The sequence below is a fragment of the Heteronotia binoei genome, chromosome 5 (genome assembly GCF_032191835.1).
Source record: "Heteronotia binoei isolate CCM8104 ecotype False Entrance Well chromosome 5, APGP_CSIRO_Hbin_v1, whole genome shotgun sequence".
NCBI classification, from domain to species: domain Eukaryota; kingdom Metazoa; phylum Chordata; class Lepidosauria; order Squamata; family Gekkonidae; genus Heteronotia; species Heteronotia binoei.
The window spans coordinates 151,606,842-151,630,597 of NC_083227.1; the positions used below are offsets into that span (position 1 = coordinate 151,606,842).

Sequence of the window (23,756 nt, forward strand, 5' to 3'; positions counted from 1 at the left end):
TTTTAACGGAACAGGTTCTTCTACTCTGGCTGCTTTTCATTAATACCTCTCCAGCAGATCCTTAAGATGACCGAATTGGTTTCATGGGGTTCTGATCACAAGGTTGGCACCCACTGGAGATCCAAAACAGCTAAGGAAGTACTTAAAGCACCCCAAACTACCCTACTCTGAGGCTACCTCTCCTTGCTCAGGGATGATCTCACTTCCACTGGCTTTGAAATACGATCTGTTTGCTTTGCCTTTGTTCTGAGCAGTTGAACCAAATATGCTACTAAACATTTGTGTCTTTATTAATGTTTCCTAAACAGTGGTGCTGGCAATGAGGCTCAGCTTTATATCTAGCAAGCATAGTTTGTACATGCTGCGCCACAAGACCTGGCTCCTTCCCAGGCTCCTTAAGCAAACCTGAAGTGATAGACCAAATCAGAACTCTTTGCACCTTTGCCAGTAAGAAATGTGTAGAGTGGAATCTACACACTGAGCAGAATAACAAAGGCTTAAATGGACTCAAGCCTTACCGCAGGACATTTGAGAAATATGATCTTCAAGAATGCAAATAAAAGCATACCTAGCCTGATTTCCTTGGCCTTACTTTCATCATCACCATGATGTGTCAAGTAGAGGGACTTCACAGGGATGAGCTTCATTCTTTTAAGTTCCCAGAAATTGGTAGATTGGGGAAAACAGCTGCATATAGAACAATAGTGGTCCATAGAACTGTATAGCCAGATGGTATCTAGCACTCTTGCTTGCTTCCCCATTTGATCCGTATAATCTGCATAATGGCCCTCTTTAGAGAAGTACAAACAGAGAAAGGCATGATGCATTAGAAGGAGACAAGCAGAGAATACCTGAGGCTCCTGGCTCAGATCCCAGGTGACAATCCCAGGCAGTTTGGACAGAGTCCTAAACGCAATGGACAAAGTGGAATTGTCAGAAAGGTTCCGGAGCTGCGTTCCTGTGAGCTCCAGCTCTGCCAAGTCCCTTGAGGGGAAAGACAATGGCTCAGGGGTAGAACATCTGGTTTGCATGCAGAAGATTCAGTCCCCAGTGTTTGCAGTTAAAAGAGGATAGATAATAGGTTATATGGTTATGTGTAGGCCTCGGATTCAGCTGGAGCTCAAAGGGGCACAGCTCCGGAACCTTCCTGACAATTCCACCTCCTCCTTCCCACGTTGTCCATTGAATAGTAGGTGCAGTTGCATAGCAATCCCTGGATGAGCTCCACCACCTTTTTTTCTACAAAACGACCCCTGGGTATGTGAAAGCACTCTACCTGTGATCCTGGGAAGCCGCTGCCAGTCAGAATTAAGCTATAACAAGCAGGAACCTGCAAGAAACCTGTGGGGCAGCTATCCCATTCCCCTACCTTTGTTTTCTCCCCCTACCCTGACACCACTTTTCTTATTTTCTCTCTCCTCCATGCATGTCACTTCCTCTTTCTCTCTGCACCCACCCCATCACTGTCATACTTCTGCCTCCCCACCTCATCACTCTTTCTACCCCACCCCATCACTCTTTCTGCTTCTCCCCCCCACACACACCCACAGCAGAAGTGACGGCAGTACCTCCAAGAATCACAATGGATCTCCCGCCTACAGAAATCAGTCCCCCTTAGTGTTGGTTTGGGGAGGGAAGCATCCTCAGCAGGGTATAATGCTATAGACGTCACCCTCCAAAGCAGCCATTTTCTCCAGGGGAACCAGTCTCTATCATCTGGAGAGCAGTTGTAATTTTGGGAAATCTCCAGTCTTCACCTGGAGGTTGGCGATGGTAGTTCCGAGGATGAAATGTCTGCTTTGGAGGGTGGAGACTATGGCATTATACTGTCTGATGTCCCTCCCCAAGCTCCACCCCTCAAATCTCTGGGAATTTCCCAACCTGGAGTTGGCAACCCTATTTCCTTCCCACCTATCTTGAACTGCCCTTCTGCCTTCAGAACCTCTCCTCCGCAGCCTCCGCCTAGAAAAACTTCAGCCTTTCACCACAGTAAGGACCAGAGTGGCTTACATTATTCTCTCCTCTTTTTTTATCTGCACAACAGCCCTGTGAGGTAAGTTAGGCTGAAAGTATGTGACTGGCCCAAAATAACTCAGCCAGCTTCTACAGCAAGATGGGAATCTGAACCTGGATCCTGCAGACCCTATGCTGAAGCTCTAATCACTGCACCACACTTGTTTTCATAGGGTGGTTGTTGTTGAACAGTAGCAAGCAGCCAGGCCTAGTTGAGGCATGCAAGTCAGGTGGTTATCAAATCACTCAGAGGGTGCTGCCAGGCCAAGGGTTGCCAACTCCAAGGTGGGACCTAGAGATCCCCCCACAATTACAACTAAATTCAAGACAACAGAGATCTGCTCCTCTGGAGAAAATGGCTGCTTTGGAGAGTAGACTCTGTGGCATTATATCCAGCTGAAGCCTCTCCCCAAACCCTGCCCTCCTTAGCCTCCACCCCAAAATCTCTAGGAATTTCCCAACCGGGAGCTGGCAATAGGCTTCCCAACCCTCCCGCCCTGGCGGGGGACCCCAGGATTTCCAGCCTCTTCTCCCGCTCCCCAAAAAAAACGGAAGCAGGGGAGGGGGGAAACGGCGCCAAGGAGCATGGCGAGCTGCCCCATCCCAGAGCGGACGACGCCGCGCCGCTGCTGCCCCCCTCCCCGCCCACCGCAGCTGCTCCTCCGAGATGGGCCCAGGCTGAGCCCATCTCGGAGGAGCAGCCACGGCGAGCGGAGAAGGGGCGGCAGCTGTGCAGCAGCATCGCCCGCCCCGCCTCCGAGGCAAAACCAGAGAAGGGGAGGGCGGAGGCAGGCCAGGAGCATGGCGAGCCGCGAATCCGGGCCCTTCTAGGACCTGGACTCGCGGCTCGCCATGCCCCCGGCCCGCCTCCACCCCCCCTCTGATTCCACCGCAGCTGCTCCTCCGAGATGGGCCCAGCCTGAGCCCATCTCAGAGGAGCAGCCACGACGAGCCATTTCCCCCCCTCCCCCCTAGCTCCACCCCAGTGTCTCCTGGCTCCACCCCCAAAGTCCCCAGATATTTCTGGAGTTGGACTTGGCAACCCTAGCTGGCAATCCTTGCTGGCCTAGCCCCAAGGATCTGTCCCTCAATGGCCAAAATAGGCCTGGAAAGGGCCCTACCCCCCTTCCCCTGATCCAGATCACTTCTAAATGTAAAAACTGAAATCTCTAAGACACTGTAAGAGCAAGCAGTATGTTTAATTGGACATGTGGAATAACCGCCAATTTTTTAAAAAAGAGTTCATTCAAGTTACTAGTTCTCAGGGCAGTTTCTACAAATAATGCTTTGCCATCCCTGAGGGATTCTGGGTGCTTATTTGAAATCTCCTTCTGTAAGCCAAAATGCCCTCAAAAGAGGTTGGGGAATTGACAGGTGGGCACCTTTGGCTTAAAAAGGACCTAGAATCTATGTATACAGGATTCCATTTCCAGAAATTATTGCTAAATTTACCAAGGACACTAATTAAGTAAAACAACTATGATTTTATTATGGAAAAATATAGAACACACACATACAAGATTATAGACTCATATAACATACATACAGTCCTAATAAAAATAGAGAGAAATGCATAGAGGTGACATAAGGATGGACAAACAGGGTGATAATTACCGATTGTAGTCTTCAAGGAAGGCTCCAATGGTGACAAACGGGGAAGGGGACCCTCAACTGGCCAAGAATCGGGGATGTATCTAAACAGCAGGAAAGGGGTACTGCTAGATGCACACCTGTGGGGAGTTGGGACTGTGGTTATAAGGACTACCTTGAGCCCTTAGGAGGTAGGAGGTACAGGGGCGGATGACAGGTGGTCAGCTGGTACATGACCTCAGAAAAAGGGGAGGCTCCACAATGACCATAAGGGCTGGACTTATGCGGTAGCCAATAGCCAGTTTATTGGGGGCACCGGATTGGATGCCCATACCTGGCCAATGAGCAGACCTGGCCCTGGTTACCTGATTGGGCTTCCAGGTAACAATGGGCCAAAGAGGGAGGCTCCAGGATGACCATTAAGGGAAAGAATGGGTGAAATTATTGAGGTGGAAGTGATTAAAAGGCTATCAGAACTTATCTAAAAGGTGACAATAGATGGCCAAATTGCTACCTAAGGTAACACCCGATCTATACAAAGGAACTTGGCTCTGGGTGAAGATGTTCTTCCTCCTCTTCATTCCTCTACTGGCACCAGTCTTTGTCTTGGGTTCTGTTGGACAAAGGTTTTTGGCAGTCTGACAGGATCCATGCCTAAGATAAGCTTGATTGCCTTATGCATAGGTGACATTTGTTGAGTACGTGAGCCTCTTGCTTCGCTGTCATGGAGTCTGGCACTGCAGGAAGATAGTTGCTGATGATGTTAGCCTACCAATATGGATTCTATGGTCAAGGAATCTGCTTGCCCGGACAGTTCCTGGTGGCGCAACTTCTTCCGCTGCAACGGCCGAGATAGTGCATACATGGAGCGGCTGGAAACCCATCTGTCCTCCTGGTTAGCATTCTTCCAGAGATAGAGTGCTGCTGCAATGCTGTGGCTGTTAGTACTCACGTAAGTCCCTTACAGTCTGGTAGACAAAACCCACGTTTTTCCTGGCAGATGTGTGTGAGTTGAGTCTCCAGGCACCCTGGCCACCTAACGGGTGACTACGATGTTCTGAAATTAGGGGTCTTTGTCTCACACTTCCCCCCACCCTTGTGATTCTTTTGAGGAAACTCCCGAGAAGCATAATCTTGATTATATACTTAATGGAATCACTCAGAAACTTAATGAATGGTGGTGGTAAATGCTAACCTCGTCCATCCTTCCTTTGGGGTTGTTTTTTTAAAATAACCTGTTATTGTGTCCACAAAATAAACAACCCCATGTGCAGAATCTGCAACTGCAAATTAGGCACATCTGCAACGAGGCCAGAGGGCATACAAACAAAGTTAGAAATAGCAACATCCATGAAAACACGCTGTGTCTGCTCAGACTCAGACCAACAGGGTCATTGTCTCTCAAGCAGATGCTTGATCCTTGTAGCTACCAGCTTCACAGGAAAATTGTAACAGATCCTGTAGGAATCCTCCTTCCCAATCATTGTCATCTTCACAAATTGACAGAATTTCCCATATTCAATTTACGGCTGGTCTTATGCTTATAAGAAACTGGTTGTATTGCATGAATGCCCCTTGTGTTCAGAGATGCCTAATTCCTATGGGTATCAGAGGTGCCTACCTCCTATGGGTAGGAGGGCCAAACTCCCTGCCCATGTGACATTTAGGATCCATCTATCAGTTCTGATGGGGAAAGGGGGTTTATTGGTAATGAGTATGTTGCATAGAGGTTAGAGTTTTGGGATTAGGATTTTGGAGACCCAGGTTCGAATGTGCACTCTGCTATGGAAGCTTGCTGGGAGACCTTGGTCCAGCCATTCATTCCCAGCGTAACCTCCCTCACAGGGTTCAAGTGGAAGAGAAGAGAGCCGTGTTTGTAAGATGCTTTGGGTTTCTATTCAGGAGAAAAGTGGGATAAAAATAAATTAGTAGTAAGAACCAGTTGTTAGAAACTGTCTTCTCTAGTGTCTGTGCACCTTCTCACATACCACTTTCCAAAATTCCTTCAACGGCATCCCTTGCAGGTCCCAGATCCCCACTTAAATAACCATCCTTCCTTCCCAGCTGCTATTGCTTGCCCTCATTCATCCTGCCAGTTTAAGCATCCGAGTAATCTAGTTCTCCAGTGACCAGCATCCTTCCACTTGGGAGCAAATACAGGCACCATTGCAGATTCTGTCTGCCTTGGTTGTTTAAATTGAATGGGGGAGGGACGGTGGCTCAGAGGTAGAGCATCTGCTTGGTAAGCAGAAGGTCCCAGGTTCAAACCCTGGCATCTCCAAAAAAGGGTCCAGGCAAATAGGTGTGAAAAAGCCTCAGCTTGAGACCCTGGAGAGCCGCTGCCAGTCTGAGAAGACAATACTGACTTTGATGGACCCAGGGTCTGAGTCAATATACGGCAGCTTCATATGTAGGAGGGACGGTGGCTCAGTGGTAGAGCATCTGCTTGGCAAGCAGAAGGTCCCAGGTTCAATCCCCGGCATCTCCAAAAAAGGGTCCAGGCAAGTAGGTGTGAAAAACCTCAGCTGGAGACCCCGGAGAGCCGCTGCCAGTGTGAAGAGACAATACTGACTTTGATGGACCAAAGGTCTGATTCAGTATAAGGCAGCTTCATATGTTCATATATATGGGGAAGAGATTGACCTTGAGCAGGGCTTTTTTTGAATAGGAACACAGTTCCGTTTGGCTTGGTGATGGGGGTGTGGCCTAATATGCAAATAGGTTCTTGTTGGGCTTTTTCTACAAAAAGCCCTATGTGAAACGATGGTGATGTCAGGGGTGTGCGGCCTAATATGCAGATGAGTTCCTGCTGGGCTTTCTCTACCAAAAAAACTCTGAGTTACAGTAGCTGTCATTGGTAGGTAAATTCCTTTGCCCTAATATGGGCATGGCTTCCTAGCCCTCAGAATCAGTAATTTGGATAGATTATTGAATGCGTGCTGCAAGATGTATTGGAGATTCAAAAGAGGCTAATAAGGCCTCTATGCCTTCCCTCTGTTGGCCTTTATATATGATATTGAATTCCAGGGCTTCTTTTGTAGCAGGAACTCCTTTGCATATTAGGCCCCTGATATAGCCCAACCCTCCAAGAGTTTACAGGACTCTTATTCTAGGGCCTACTGTAAGCTCCAGGAGGATTGGCTACATCAGGGGTATGTGACCTAATATGCAAAGGAGTTAGGGTTGCCAAGTCCAAGTCTAGAAATATCTGGGGACTTTGGGGGTGGAGCCAGAAGACACTGGGGTGCGGCTAGGAGCAAGGGTGTGACAAGCACAATTGAACTCCTTCCCTCCACCCTCCCCTTCTTCGATTCCACCCCAGAGGCGGAGCGGGCAACACCGCCGCGCTGCTGCCGCCTCTTCCCCGCCCACCGCAGCCGCTGCTCCGAGATGGGCCCAGCCTGAGCCCATCTCGGAGGAGCAGCCACGGAGCAGCCAAGGCAAAACCAGAGAAGGGGAGGGGAGGGTGGAGGCAGGCCAGGAGCACGGCGAGCCGCGAGTCCGGGTCCTAGAAGGACCCGGACTTGCGGCCGACCACGCTCCTGGCCCGCCCTCACCCCCCCTGACTCCACCTCAGAGGTGGAGCGGGCGATGCCGCCGCGCCGCCCCCTCCCCGCCCCATCCCAGCTGCTCCTCCGAGATGGGCCCAGCCTGAGCCCATCTTGGAGGAGCAGCCACGGTGAAGCGGAGAAGAGGCGGCAGCCGCGCAGTGGCATTGCCCGCTCCGAGATGGGGCGGCTCGCCACGCTCCTTGGCGCCATTCCCCCCCCCCCCGCTTCCGTTTTTTGGGGGAGCGGGGGAAGAGGCTGGAAATCCTGGAGTCCCCCGCCAGGGCGGGAGGGGTGGGAAGCCTAAAAGAAGTTCCTGCTAAAAAAAAAAAAGCCCTGCTGAATTCTATAGTGTGGGGCTTGGATTTATGAAATCTATGCTCTTGAAATAACAGGGCTAATCCACTGGGAGTGAGAAATTTTTAGTGGTAATTAAGCACAAGACCCATTCTGTCTTATTGAATGGCCCAATTAAAATGCTGCTGCAGCCATCTTGGCCTACTGGGGTGGTGATAATTTAGGACAGATCTCAGTTTCACTATGTATTTAGCTGTATTCTTTAGAGCTGCCAGGTCTGACTCAAGAAATACCTGAGGATTTTGGGGGTGGAGCCAGGACCAAGGGTGTGACAAATATGACAGGCATGACTGAACAGATAAAAGGAAGTACTTCTTCACCCAAAGAGTGATTAACACATGAAATTCACTGCCACAGGAAGTGGTGGCAGCTATAAGCGTAGATGGTTTTAAGAGGAGATTGGATTAACATATGGAGCAGAGGTCCACGTGGCTATTAGCCACAAGGTATAGATGGACCTCTCTGACTGGGGCAAGTGATGCTCTGTATTCTTGGTGCTCGGGGGGTAGGTGGAAACAGTGGGAGGGCTTCTAGTGTCCTGGCCTCCAGATGGCACCTTTTTTTTTTTTTGGGCCACTGTGTAACAGAGTGTTGGACTGGATGGGCCATTGGCCTGATCCAACATGGCTTCTCTTATGTTCTTATGAACTCCAAAGGGAGTTCTGGCAATCACAGTTAAAGGGACCGCACACCTTTTAAGTGCCTTCCCTCCATTTGGAAATAATGGAGGATGGGGCACATTTTTGGGGGGGGGCTCATAGAATTGGACCCCTTGGTCCAATCTTTTAAAAACTTCAGCTGGGGTGGGGTGCGGTATTTTGCGAAGAGGTACTGGATGCTAAGCTGAAATTTGGTGCCTCTAAGAACAACGCCCCCCCCCGAACCCCAGATACCCACAGATCGAGTCTCCATAGGTTATAATAGAGTGCCTAGCAGACATTTCCCTGAAGTGGGGGGAAGGCCTCCAAACTGGGAGATCCCCTGCCCCCACCTGGGGATTGGCAGTTTTAGTTCTCAGATTGTTTCTAAGAATATCTATCCATCCTTCTTCCTCTGCAGAGCTTTGTCGGTGATCATTGATCCTTATTTTGGGTCGCTAAAACTGGAAACACTTCTGAACCTAAGTTAGGCACACCAGAATAAACTAAAACCAGGACGAAGACAAGGACTTTACTACCCTCCCCACATTGATGGGCTGGTGTAAGACCCTTATATGAGTACAGCATTCTAAGTAGGGTTTGGCTCCCTTTATACTTCAGGCTTATCTGAGGTATATTTTAGGCTTATCTGCTTGGGAATTGATAAACTGGAATCAAACGTTTTGAACATACTCTGTTTTCAAAGGGAATATTTACTATTTGGTCAAGATCTCCAAGACTGACATATGCATGAAGAACAGGTTCATGCTTCCTTATGGTAATACTGAGGGGTCAGCAGCTCCAGTTAATTTGTTAGGAACCCTTTTTGCGAACTGGTGATGAGGGTTTTTTGTTTTGTTTGTTTTGTTTTTGTTTGGCCATTTGCAGGCTGCCAGGAAATGGCAGAATTAAGATTTTTTTTCTCCTGGAATTCTTTAGGTTTTGGCACTTGTAAGGTGGCTCCATACTTTTATTTTTCCTGCATAAATTACCCATTAGGGAAAAGGTATAGCTCAAGCTGTCTCCATTACCTGTCTCATGATAACAAAATATCCTCTTTAGCGGGTGGATCCAAGAGAGGGTAGGGTTTGGGGCGGGAGCTCAACATGATACAATGCCATAGAGTCCACCTTTCAAAGCAGCCATATTCTCCAGGTGAGCTGATTTATGTTGGCTGGAGATCAGTTGTAAAAGCGGGAGATCTCGAGGCGGGCAACCCTATCTTAAGCTACTTACTGTGTGTAGACAAAATATCACACTACTGCTGTGGAGATGGGGCTGTCATATGTATAGAGCCTGTGTAGTGTAATGGTTAGATTCCCAGACCAGGACTGGAGAGATCGAGGTTCAAATCTCTGCTCAACATGAAACTCTCTTGGTGATTTTGAGTCAGCCATTCTCTCTCAGCCTAACATACTTCACAAGCAGTGTTCCCTCTAAGATGAGTTAGCGTGAGCTAGCTCACAGATTTTTAGCCTCCAGCTCACACATTTTTTGTCTTAGCTCAGAAAGAATGACCCCAGAGCACACTAATTTATGCAGTAGCTCACAACTTTAATGCTAGTAGCTCACGATTTTAATGCCAGTAGCTCACAAAGTAGAATTTTTGTACACAAGACTCTGCAGCTTAGAGGGAACATTGTTCCCAAGTGTTGTTGCAAGGATAAAACGGAAGGAGGGAGAGTTAAGTACACTGTCCTGAGCTTCCTGGGAATGGACAGGATAGAAATGTTACAAATAAAAAGAGAGATAAGGGGTGGGGGGCGGGGGGCGGGGTTATGTGCACCCACTAAAGGGATATCTAGATAGAAAGACAAAACAGATGAGCTAGACATAATGGTGGAAACCTTAGAGTACCTTTTCCCCATTTTTAATCCCCACCCCCTTAGATGCGTTGGTTTTATGTTCCTTTTTGAAGGTTGAATTTTCAAGGTTATGAAATAACAATATTAATCATCCCAATTTTACACTGATTAAAGGCTCATGAGGCATTGAAGTTCTGTTGTTTTACAGTGCATTTATCATGATGGGATTCCACACACACACACCCCCTTTAACTGAACTGAGGCATGCTGGTCTTTGATCTCCAAGACTGACATATGCATGAAGAACAGGTTCATGCTTCCATATGGTAATACTGAGGGGTCAGCAGCTCCAGTTAATTTGTTAGGAACCCTTATTGTGAGCTGGTGATGAGGATTTTTTGGTCAAAGAGAAGGAATATCACTGGGTTCTGGAGTGAAACTGCATGACTGCCAATCCCCAGCTGGGGGCAGGGAATCCCTTGGTTTAAAGGCTCTCCCCTTGCTTCAGGATTATCAGAAAACGAGGAGGGGGATGTCCACTGGCCACTCCATTATACCTTGTGGAGACTGGTTCCCATAGGGTATAATAGAGAATCAATCTGTGGGTATCTGGGGCTTGAGGAAGGCTGTTTTTTGAGGTAGAAGCAAAAAAAAAATTCAGCATAGTATTCAGTGCGTCGCCTTAAAAAAAATCCCCATGCTTCAAAAAGATTGGACCAGGGGGTCCAATTCTATCAGCCTCAGAAGAAGCTGCCTTGTCATCTATTATTCCAATGGAGGGAAGGTATTTAAAAGGAAGGGGTCCCTTTAAATGTGATGGCCAGAACTCCCTTCAGTGTTTTGTTGTCCTTGTCACAGCCTTGCTCCTGGCTCCATCCCCAAAGTTCCCAGATATTTCTTGAGTCGGAGCTCGCAACCCTACTGCCAGAACAAAGGTCATCTATACCCAATGCAGACTATCCCTGGGGTACATGACTTCTGCATCTCTATCTGACAAGGCTGCTGTTGGATACAGGACAACTGAATCCTCATGGGGGAACCCCATATTAGATATTGTGGTGGATCTTCTAGAGCATTTTCATGGATGGAAAGATTTCTACCCACAGAATATACTTTCTTACTACAACCTCTTTGCACGGTGTCCTGAATCATCTGCATTTAACAAAATATTTTGTTTAATGTAGCGAAATGTTCTTCTGAGGATAAAATGGAGTTGGAGAGAACTATGTACACTTCTCTGAGATCTTCACAGGAAGGGTGTGGTAAAAATATACCAGATGGATACTAACAGGACTTTTATACTGCTGATCTTGATTTTGAGAAATCATTAACTTAATTTTAAAAAGATATGGAGGCTTCCGGTTTTGGTCATGGAGGATTGAGCTGCTCTTCAGCAGACGGGCAGATCAGAACCTGGGCAGAGAAGGTGACTTCAACACCTGCTACCTACCCCAGGTAGGGAGGGGGCCAAGAAATGCTTGTGAAGTTCTGATGGGATTTACTTTGGCTGACGAGGGACTCCAGTGGGGTTTCTTTTTGGCTTTGAAGAGTCCCCCGAGCAGGATTGCATTCCATCGTCTACAGAGGATCTCTGAGGCCATTAATTGGCTTAAATCCCCCAAGATACAAAGCTTCTATGAGACTGATTAACAGCTGTTTAAATGGGGAGGGAAGCCGGGGGACTGCCTTTGCTGTCTCCCCACCTTGTGGGGAGACTGCAAAGGCAGGCGATCTGCCTCCCCCCCCCCATGCGAACACCCCGTCGGGTGTTTGAATGGGAAGGGGAGCCCGGGGGGCTGCCTTTGCTGTCTCCCCGCCTCACAACCCGGTATTGAGGCGTCCGTGACCCAGTGCCGGGTGGTGACCTGGCAAATGAGAAATGCTGCTATATCTGATTCCATTTGGTGTGCTGACCCATCTGTTGCAACCGGCAATCCAGAAATTAAAAAGGTGTGTGAAGAGACTCTGTGCAATAACAAATCTTGCCTGTAGGGTTTTGACATACTGGCCCAACCATCCCTCATTTTGTTCTCAAAAGTATTCTTCTAGAAAAACTGGCTGCTTACCAAATGCTACTGTATTTCAGTTCTTTTGAATCTTCCAAGTGCTTTATATAAATTAGATTTATACAATACTGGAAATAACCATTTGGGATGGAAGCCAGCTATGAAAGTAGGCTTGCCATCTGAATGAAGCCTAACTTCACTCAGGGAAACTGGGATAAGCAAATGGATCTGATATTTTATTTTGTTCTATTTTCAGAAAGGGTCTCTAAACACCGTTAGTTGTTATCATGCCTTAAGCCTTGTTTTCCTGCGGCTACTGGCTCTGTACAACCAACACAAGTGAATGCATAAGATAAGAACATACACATGCACATATATATTAAAAGTGCAGCTATAGAAATAATATTACAATGGACTCCCCTTTGAGGAAGCGGAGAGGCTGGTAAATTCCTCCCAGTCTGATAAACTAAAACCACAAACAATTCTGGGAGAGCAATGTTTCTTTTCAATGGAAGGTTTCCTAGGAAGTTATGGCTTGTCTAGGGGCTTTTCCTTTTTTAAAAAAATCCAAATTATGAATGGATCAGGCCTATGTGAGAATTGTAGAATGCTTGATGGAACAGCTTCTGTACCATATTAGCTAGGATAATATGTACCCAAGGGCCTTGACTGCTGAGACAACAGGTGTCTGTATTATCCATAAATTACATACAGAGTGAATCACTGAATAGACCTCTTGGAGAGGCCTGCAAGTTTGATTTGAATGGATTTCAGGGTTGCCAATCCCTAGGTGGGGGCAGGGGATCCCCCCGGTTTGGAGGCCCTCCCCCCGTTTCAGGGTCATCAGAAAGGGAAATGTCTGCTGGGCACTCCATTATTCCCTATGGAGAGCGATTCCCATAGGGTATAATGGTGAATTAATCTGCGGGTATCTGGGGCTCTGGAGGAGCTGTTTTTTAGAGGTAGGGGGACTAAATCTGCAGCAGAGCATCCAGGGCCTCTCTTCAAAACACTCTCCAAGTTTCAAAATATTGGACCAGGGGGTCCAATTCTATGAGCCCCTATCCTTCATTATTTCCAATGAAGGTAAGGCTTTTAAAAGATGTGCGGTCCCTTTAACTATGATAGCCAGAACTCCCTTTGGAGTTCAATTATGCTTGTCACAACCTTGCTCCTGGCTCCACCCCCAAAGTCTCTTGGCTTCACCCCCAAAGTCTCTTGGCTTCACCCCCAAAGTCACCAGATATTTCTTGAATTAGACTTGGCAACCCTAATGTATTTAAAGGTGGAACCTAGGATTACCACTTCTGGGTTGGGAGTACCTGGAGATTTTGGGGTTAGAGTTTGGGGAGGAAGGGACTTCAACAGGATGTGATGCCATAGAGTCCACTTGGTGCCATGAATCTGTTCTCATTAACCTAGTGCTCACCTTGGAGCATAAGCAGCATTCACAGAATGCTGGTGAGCATGTTCAGAGTGCTAGTACCTCACTAGTGAATAAATCACAAAATGCTTCCTCATACAAGAATACCTGGCCCACTTCCCCCTCCCCTTGGAAAAGAGCAGTTACAAAGCTCACCTTGGAGCATAAGCAGCATTGACGGAACACAGGTGAGCATGTTCAGAGTGCTAGTACCTCACTAGTGAATAAATCACAAAATGCTTCCTCATACAATAATACCTGGCCCACTTCCCCCTCCCCTTGGAAAAGAGCAGTTACAAAGCTCACCTTGGAGCATAAGCAGCATTGACAGAACACAGGTGAGCATGTTCAGAGTGCTAGTACCTCACTAGTGAATAAATCACAAAATGCTTCCTCATACAAGAATACCTGGCCCACTTCCCCCTCCCCTTGGAAAAGAGCAGTTATAAAGCTAAAGCCTATTTGATTTTTTTTTTTAAAAAAAGGAAACACCAAACATTTCCTGCCCTTCTTTGCCCGCCCATTTCTAGAATACACTTGAAGCGGTGGGTGGCATATAAGTCATTTGCTTCAAACAAAATGACTGCAGTTCTTTAATCAAGAAAAGCAGCAATGTTCTAAGAGGATATGATATTGCAGGGGCCTGTTTGAATTGTAAGTTCACCTGATCTTTTCTAGGAAATTTACCTATTTTTCAAAATTAATTTGTCAGCGAATACTCCTCGCACAGCTATGTATAAGGATACCTTTTTTAAAGGTTCTTGAAAGATTGCAGATTTTCCTGCCTGGTTCTATTTAATAATTTTCCTAGGAAATTATTTTTATGGCAGTTTTTGACTTGTTCTGTCCTCAGTCCACACACAGAGGTTTGGGGGCGCATTTGTACCCTCAATAGCCTCTTCCCTTAAAAATTCCTCTAAAGCATTACTTTCTTTTCTGCGTATGTTTTTGAATGACAGTGGAGCTGAGGGGGAAGGCCCTCTGTGGCTTTCTTTTGCTTTTGTCCTTCATAAGCCTCCATTTTAGGAGAGCTGATTGTCTTGGGGCCTGAGCAACAAGCAACAGGAAGTGCTTTGTATTAAACTACAAACAATGGCTATTCCCTACTTCCCCTCCCCTTTTGTCCTTCACCTGGACCTGGAAGGAAGCTCTTGTAATGAGGAAGGAAGGACTGGGCGTTGAAGCTGCAGTGGCTGTTATGAGGCTTCCATAGCCAGAGTTAAGAGAACCAGGATGCAGAGTTAGGGTTGCCAAGTCCAGTTTAAGAAATATCTGGGGACTTTGGGGGGGGGGGGGGGGTGGAGCCAGGAGACTTTGGGGGTGGAGCCAGGAGACATTAGGGGTAGAGCCAAGATCAAGGCTGTGACAAGCATAATTGAACTCCAAAGGGAGTTCTGGCCCTCACATTAAAAGGGACAGCACACCTTTTCAATGCCTTCCTTCCATAGGAAATGAAGGATAGGGGCACCTTCTTTTGGGGCTCATAGAATTGCACCCCCTGGTCCAATCTTTTTGAAACTTAGGGGGTATTTTGGGGAGAGGCACTAAATGGTATACTGAAAATTTGGTGCCTCTACCCCAAAAAACAGCCCCCCCCAGAGCCCCAGATACTCGCAGATGAATTCTCCATGATTTTCTATGGGAATAAATCTCCATAGGGAATAACAGAGTTCCCAGCAGACATTTCCCCCCTCCCCCCACTTTCTGACGACGCTGTAGCGGGGGGAGGGCCTCCAAATCAGGGGATCCCCTGCCCCCACCTGGGGATTGGCAACCCTATGCAGAGTAGATGAGAGTACTCTAAATCCATGGATGGAGAGATGATCACATAATGTGCCTTCCCCAGTCCAATCTTCTGTACATCTTTCCTCAGAACTCGACTCCACCAAGATTAGCAAAAGGAGATGGTAGCTCCATATTTCAGCAGATATGGAATTTACACCATAATTTTTTCAATGTTGCATTTTACTGCTGGACTAGGAAAGGTTCTTGTGTGCCTAGCATTCCTGTTTCAAGCGCTTTAAACATGACATGAAGAAAAGGAATGTGTTCCATATTTCCTGAAATGTGGAGAGAACATAGGGTTGCCGAGTCTAATTCAAGAAATATCTGGGGACTTTGGGGGTGGAGTCAGGAGACATGGAGGTGGAGCCAAAAGCAAGGTTGTGACAAGCATAATTGAACTCCAAAAGTAGTTCTGGCCATCAAATTTAAGGTACTGCACATCTTTTAAATGCCTTCCCTCCATTGGAAATAATGAAGGATAGGGGCACCTTTTTTGGGGGGGGCTCATAGAACTGGATCGCCTGGTCCAATCTTTTCAAAACTTGGAGGGTGTTTTGAAGAGAGGCATCGGATGCTATGCGGCAAATTCAGTGCCTCTACCTCAAAAAAAGCCCCCCCCCCCCGAGCCCCAGCTACCCACAGATCAATTCTCCAGTATACCCTATAGGAATCAGTCTCCATGCAGGGGTGGCCAATGGTATCTCTCCAGATGTTTTTTTGCCTACAACTCCCATCAGCCCCAGCCATTGGCCATGCTGACTGGGGCTGATGGGAGTTGTAGGCAAAAAAACTTCTGGAGAGCTACCGTTGGCCACCCCTGTGGGAATAATGGAGTGCGCAGCAGACGTTTCCCTCCCCTTCTCCCACTTTCTGATGACCCTGAAGCAGAGGGATGGCCTCGGGGGGATCCCTTGCCCCCACCTGGGGATTGGCAACCCTAAGAGAACAATATTTTGCATCTCCATATTTCCTGCTGGTCTAGTTTTGTTTGTTGGGATTTTTTTTTTATAGGATTTGAACTTCAGTGTGAAAACAGGAAGCAAACAAGGTATAGCCGACTGCTGCATAAACACAGGATCATCTTACAAATCTGAAAGTAGATAAGAATCATAGAGTTGAAAGGGACCTCTAGGGTCATCTAGTCCAACCCCCTGCACAATGCAGGAAATCCACAAATATCTCCCCACCACCACCCCTAGTTCTCCCTGCTCCATGCCCAGAAGATGCCCTCCCAAAAAAAACCTCAAGGATCCCTTGCCAAACCAGCCTGGAGAAAATTGCTTCCTGACCCAAAGTGGCGATCAGCACTTCCCTGGGCATGTAGAGAAAGGGCCACGAGAACTAAGCACTGTTGCAACCCTTCTGCCCTCCCCGTCATGAACTGCCTAAGTTCACAGAATCAGCATCACTATCAGATGGCCATCTAGCCTCTGTTTGAAAACCTCCAAAGAAGGAGATCTCATCACTTCCTGAGGAAGCCTGTTCCACTGAAGGAACCACTTTAGCTGTCAGGAAGTCCTTCCTAATGTTAAGCCAAAAACACTTTGGATATGAATTTCAACCTGTTGTTTCTGGTCCAGCCTTTTAGGCAGGGCTGCCCCAAGGCTGTCTGGCATTCCTAGGCATCCCTCCTGCACTGATAACGTCACAGAGTCACATGGAGGTGCCCAATTCTGCATCCCCAGAAGGACAGTGTCCTAGGCAGTCACCTAGTTTACCTAGTGATGGAGCTGGCCCTGTTTCCGGGGCAACCGCAAACAATTCTGTACCATCCTCTATATGACAGTCCTTCAAGTACTTAAAGGTGGTGATCATATCATGTCTCAGTCGTCTCCTCAACAAGCTAAACATACTCAGCTCTTTCAACCTTTCCTGATAGGACTTACTCTCCAGACCACTCACCATTTTTGTTGTTTTCTCTGGACACGGTCCAGCTTGTCTGTATCCTTCTTAAATTGTGGTTCCCCAAACTGAACACAGTAGTCTAGGCAGGGCTTTTTTTTTTTTTGAGCAGGAATGCAGGTCAGGTTGGTTGGTGTCAGGGCGTATGGCCTAATATGCAAATGAGTTCCTGCTGGGGGTTTTCTACAAAAAAAGCCTTGTGTGAAACACTGGTCATGTCAGGGGGTGTGGCCTAATAGGCAAATTAGTTCCTGCTGGGTTTTTTTTTCTTTCAAAAGAAAAAAAGTCCTGACTCTAGGTGAATTCTAACCAGAGCACGGTAAAGTGATACCATCGCTTCGTGTGATGTGGACGCAATACTTCTGTTGATACAGCCCAAAATCACATTTGCCTTTCTAGCTGCCACATCACACTGCTGCCTCATATTCAGTGGTAAGGTCCACTAAGCCCCTAGGTCCTTTGATTTGCACATACTATTGCCAAGACGAGTAACATTTGATATTTCCTACCTAAATACAGAGCTTTACATTGATCCCTATTAAAATTCATTTTATTTGTTTTAGCCCAGTTTTCCAGCCTGTCACCGATAAGAGTGAATGCAGGTGCTTACCCAGTGAACCAGCACACTGGTGCAGGCTTGCCTTTGAGTAGGGAAGAGAGGTGACTAAGGTAGCCACTACTCCTCTTTTTTCCTCACTTCAGCAGAGTTGAAGGGAAATAATGTGCAGGGTATGCTAGCACCTCTTTTCTTTAAAAGGCAGAAAGGGGGAGGAGGAGGAGGAGTCTTAAATAACAGACTGTTTAAGGACATGTGTGTGCACTTTTAAAAAAGAAGGCCCGCTTGGCAGCCCAAATAGAAGATAACTATTCATTAATATGGTAAGAAACAGAGGGAACCCCATATGGCCATGTCATCTGGAAGACTGCTTTTTCAAGTGTCTTATCTTGACCATATACACCTGTTCAGATCCCCTCTCACCCCTACCCCTTCTATAAGCAGATGCTTTGATGTGGAGTCCAGTTCCCCTTAAGGGAAGCAAAGTTGTCTTTTGATGTTTCAGTTTACTTTTTTTCCAGCGTGGGACATTGCCTTTGTGGCTTCACAGCCATAGCTGATTACTCTGTTAAGACTAATATTGTTTATTGACATACAGGCTTCTTGCATCCTTGAGGGAGAACTCCAGCTGTTTACTCTTGGAACTTTAGCTTCCCCCTTCCAAACATCAGGGCCATTTGGTGATCCTTTTAATGCCACCTTCCTCTGGGCTTCTGGAGAGCATCTGACTCTTCGACATCCTGAAGAAAAAAAGAGAGAGAAATCCTCAAAAGGAAGGCTTGTAGACATAGCTTGTTATGAAATTGAGGTCTGCATGCATAGATAATAAGAATGCTTGCAGCAGGTCCATATAGAAATAAGTCATTATTCAAAGAGCTTCCACCGAGGAAACTATCCTTAGGATTGCAGCCATAACACCCCTGTAAGGAAGCATTATGGATTGGATATAGGAGTGCCCTTCATCGTGCAGAAAGTGTCTTCTGCTCACACAAGGGTTATTTTATACTTCATAATGCGTTTTGCCTGAGAAGCGTCTAAATGCAAAAATGGTTCTTCCTTGTGCACAAGTACTTTGTTTTCCGTATATTCCGATTACTTTAGATTCAACCTATTGTGCCTATTCAGACATGAAAAATAGCATCTCTTCTTCTGAGACGTTCTGTTCTTTTAGGGATATTGTTATACAATGGCTGTATGGTAAAGCAAGTTTGTGTATGTGTGTTCCGCCATTTTAATCGCTGAAAGTTCTGGTTGTAAAATGAAAACAATCTGTCCGAGCATTCTGAAATTTTACAGACAGGAGTATAGTCTGTTTATATTTTAGGGGGGGAAGCACAATGGCCGAGTAGTAGGACATTTAAAAAATTTCCTTTGATTTTGAAGGTGCTGAAAGTATTTGAGATCTCTCTCTCTCTCTCATTCTCGCTCTCGGTCTCTCCCCCCCCCCCACTCCCCGCCACATGTAAAACATGCCTTCAGTTTCTCCTTGTACTAGTTAACACTGTTAAAAATTCACAAATATTCCAGGCTGAAAATATGTTGTTCATAAAGTTATGTTTACGTTATTCCTGTTTACATTATTCTCCGAACAAGAGCAAGTTAGGGGAGCGTTTGTAGTTTGGAACTGAAGTTACACTATAAGATGCTTTCCAAAAAAAAAGAAAGAAAGAAAATGATGTTTAATTTGCATCAGCAGAAACTAGTTAGCTGAGGAGACAGATCCTCTGTGTGTGAGAGAGAGCAGCCGAACCAGATGTGCGCTGGGAATTCCATGTTCTGGGCTCTAACGCTCGGTTCAGGTAGGTCGAAGCCCCAGTTTGGACCAGGATTGTCTGATGGAGGACACTAGAATTTAAAAAGACAAGAACATCATCCATGTAGTAACTTCTATTAAGATCAACCCAGTGATGGATAAGTGTGCAAATGTTTGCGTTCCACAGAGTGTGCATATTATCAGGCCAGATGTTACAAGATTTAAAAGTGTGTGGGGGGGAGCAAGTTATTGTGCTATTAAGACCCTCTCATGCCAAGGTAATGGTAGAATTTCTGGCAAGCAAAGAATATTCGGGTTTCAGATTGCTGCCACCAATGTTCCCTCTAAGCTGCAGAGTCTTGTGAGCAAAAATTCTACTTTATGAGCTACTGGTATTCAAGTTGAGAGCTACTGGCATTAAAGTTGTGAGCTACTGCATAAACTAGTGTTCTGAGTTCTCTGGGGTCATCCTTCCTGAGCTAAGACAAAAATGTGTGAGCTGGAGGCTAAAAATCTGTGAGCTAGCTCACACTAACTCAGCTTAGAGGGAACACTGGCTGCCACCCAGGAACTGTGATTTACGCCTTCCCCCTCCCCAGTGTCATTTTTCTAATCTGAAAAGGTGCTTTGGAGCCAATATTTGCCTCATTGTGGAAAATATAACACATGCCTGATAACTGAGTTTTACAATTGCTGAGAGCTCCAGTAATGGCACATGACTAGTTTGGACTTGGGAGAAGACCATATTTTCTCTGCACTCCTTCTCCTCCCCTCTGCTAGGGTTCCCAGCCTACCCTGGGGGTGGCATTTTCCCCAATTTCAGGGCCTCCAACGCACCAGTGCAGGAGGATAGCCCCACCTCCAAAGAGCTCCATCAGCACCTGACATGCCTGGCACAATGACATCATTCGGAAGTGATGCAATTGCACTGGGCACGTCATGCAGGGACTCTCTAGCATTTGGGTAAAAACTCTGGCATCATAGAGTTTTTTGCCAACGTGCTAGAGCATCCCTGCATGATGTGTCCAGCGCAATTACAGCACTTCTGGGCGATGTCATCGAGCCACACGTGCTTTGTGCATGCGAGGACAGTCCCCCCACTGGCAGTCAGTAAGACCTGGTGGCAACCTTACCCTCTGCTTTGCAGTGTAGAAGTGGGGATGCCAGGAAGACTAAATTCTGCTCCTGTTACATTCTCCAGTTAATTTTGGACATCTTTAATCGGGCCTGATTGTTTCTATGATATTCTGATCAATTGGCAATAATAACGTCAGGCAAATTAGCGTGACTGGTTCCATATTTCAGATAGGGGATTGGGGAGGAAGCTTCCTAAGGTCTCTCTCTCTCTCTCTCAGCTTGGCTTCGCGAACGAAGATTTAAGAAGGGTGCAGTAGTCCACGTCTGCCGCAGGCTCGCTGGTGGCTGACAAGACCAATGCGGGACAGGCAGGTCCGGCCACAGTGGCTGCAGGGAAAAGTCTGATTTGGGGTTGGTGCTGTAGCAGTGCGATTCTTCCTCAATCTCCTTCCTAAGGTCACTTATCAAGTTACTGGCTGTTTCTTGGCTTCTCCCTCCCCCTCTCCTTGCTGTTTTTCCAAGCCAAAATAACCCAGAAAGGGGAGTTATTTGGCTCATTTTGGATCTGCATATGGGACTGTTTTGGCTCTGGGAAATGGCAAAAGGGGAGGCAAGAGCCCTCCCCCCCATGGCAGCCCTGAATAAATCAGGGCTCCTGTGGTCCTTTTAAGAAAACAGCTCCCTTCAGCTGTTGTATGGCTGCAGGAAAAGCAAGCTGGGTCCACTTTTATATAACGAATTACCTATTCATATTGAAATAATGTTCATCTATCTGTTTTATCTTCATGGATTTCCCTTCCAGATTGCAGCACTGTTCTAGATCTTATGCAAATAGCCAATATAATCCAATTGGGATATTTCCAGTATTTCCAGTATTCAGTGTTTAAAATAATCATACAATATATTGCATCCTGGTAATAATAATAATAATAAAATACTTGACTGTGTGGTTAGACGACATGCCACATTATTAACCATAGTGAAAAGATAAGGGTTACCTCTGTTTCAAAGGTAGTCACATGTTGGAGAGGCAACACTTTGTGACCATCTGAACTCTAGGTAGGGGAAAAGAACTCCATATGCTCAAACAAATTTGTTGCAGCAAATGGGAGCAAATAGAATAACATTGGACTTCAGAGTCTCCCCACTTCAGGGATAATGGGAAGAAAATAGAATGGGGTTCCTGCCTCTCCAGTTCAGTAACCCAGGAAATTGGAAATAGGAAGTTGCATTTGGCCCTCTGCCCAGAGAAACAGCATGCATTTGCATGTGCTAACAGAGCAGGTGGAAGAAAGTGGAGCTGGTCAGAAGGTAGGCTTCCCAATCCCCAGGTCCCAGAGGGGGATCCCCCGGTTTTACAGGCTTCCCCCCTCCCCCAGCCAGCAGGCCGGCAGGGGAAGCCCCGCCCCCAGAGCCATCATGCACCTCCATGAACAATTCAAATAGGGAATGATGGGGAATTGATCCACGGGTATCGGGGGCTTTGGGGGGGGGCTGTTTTTTGAGATAGAGGCACCAAATTTTCAATATAGCATCTAGTGCCTCTCCCCAAAATTCCCCCCAAGTTTCAAAAAGATTGGACCAAGGGGTCCAATTCTATGAGCCCCAAAAGAAGGTGCCCCTATCCTTCATTATTTCCTATGGAAGGAAGGCATTTAAAAATTTGTGCAGTCCCTTTAAATGTGATGGCCAGAACTCTCTTGAAGTTCAATTATGCTTGTCACACCCTTGCTCTCGGCTCTGCCCCCAATGTCTCCTGGCTCCACCCCCAAAGACCCTGGCTCCACCCCCAAAGTCCCCAGATATTTCTTAAATTGGACTTGGCAACCCTATCAGAAGGAGACAAAAGGGTCATGTGGGTTGGTGGAAAACCAGGCACAACTTTTACTGTTTGTTTCCATATATTTTGGCATTGCACCATCAAGGGCTAACAAGATATTTCTGTAAAGCTACCTGCTGACAAGGTTTACTCCCCCCCTCATGTAACCTAACCATGCCAATGCCCGCCCACCGTGGGCTGGTCAGATAGCTCTTGCCTTCAAGGACCCTATAGGCTCTCTTAGGCATCATTCAAGAACTCCCACCCCTGCTTATCCCTAATGAAATTTCCCTCAGAAATTTAGTCGATCCAGGGCAGTTTTAGTTTGGTGCTGGAAATGGCATGGTTGGGAACCCTAGCATTGCAGATGTGATTTTTCAGTGGCAATAAGACAGCTGCAGGAGAATTGAATCTAAGAGGATAGTTGAAATGGCAGAGGGAAGAGAAGGTGGCCAGATTAAGGTGCTCAGCCAAAAGCCAACTTGGTTCCTGAGACCTAACCAAGTCAAGTCAAGCATTAATTCTCCTCGCTCAGTGGTGTTCTTAGCTCAGCAATCTGGTGCCCAGTGTTGGATCACAGGCCCCTTAGATTAGCGGTTCTTTTTCCTTTTTAACTGCTGAGTATGCATTTAATGAGGCAGCCTAAAGGATAGAAGGTAAAACAAAAGACCTTTCAGAGTCTCTTGATTCCCTGGATACTGTATACCAAGTCTCGAGCTATCCATCAGGAATGCATTGTATGACTTCACTGGCTTGCAATTTTTTTTTTTATTTTTTTATTTTAGAAAACAAGCCTGCCTTATCAGACATGGCAACTTTTAAAAATCCATTTGGGATATTTTTGCTTCTTTGCCCACAGCTTTTGGTGTCTGTTCTGACAATCGCTAAGCAAGCCATGCCTTTTCATCAACTTCCAGGTTGCTGTTTCCACTTGAACTCATTAAGCCGCCTTATGCTGAATCAGACCATAGGTCTATCAAGATCAGTACTGTCTACTCAGATGGGCACTGGCCCTCAGGGTTTTAGGTGCAGGTTTTTTCACATCACCTTCTGGGGAGTGGATGTGGTTCAGTGGTAGAGTATGTTCTCAGCCTGCACAAGGTCCCAGGTTCAATGCCTGGCATCTTCAGTTAAAAGGATCAGCGTTAGTTGATGTAAAAGAGAGATCCTGAGACTCAACAGAGCTGTTGCTAGTCTAGGGTTGCCAAGTCCAATTCAAGAAATATCTGGGGACTTCGGGGATGGAGCCAGGAGACTTTGGGGGTGGAGCCAGGAACAAGGGTGTGACAAGCATCATTGAACTCCAAGAGAGTTCTGGCCATCACATTTAAAGGGACAGCACACCTTTTCCTTCCTTCCATAGGAAATAATGGAGAGGGGCACCTTTTTGGGGGCTCATAGAATTGGACCCCCTGATCCAGTCGTTTTGAAACTTGGGGGTACTTTGGAGAAAGGCACTAGATACTATACTAAAAATTTGGTGC

General features: G+C 46.6%; 1 protein-coding gene across 1 annotated transcript in view; it reads left to right on the forward strand.

The window, feature by feature from the left end:
• The window catches only part of AFAP1L1 (actin filament associated protein 1 like 1), a 116,954-nt gene that overhangs the window by 36,636 nt on the left and 56,562 nt on the right, over nucleotides 1–23,756 (forward strand). The window lies entirely within an intron of this gene.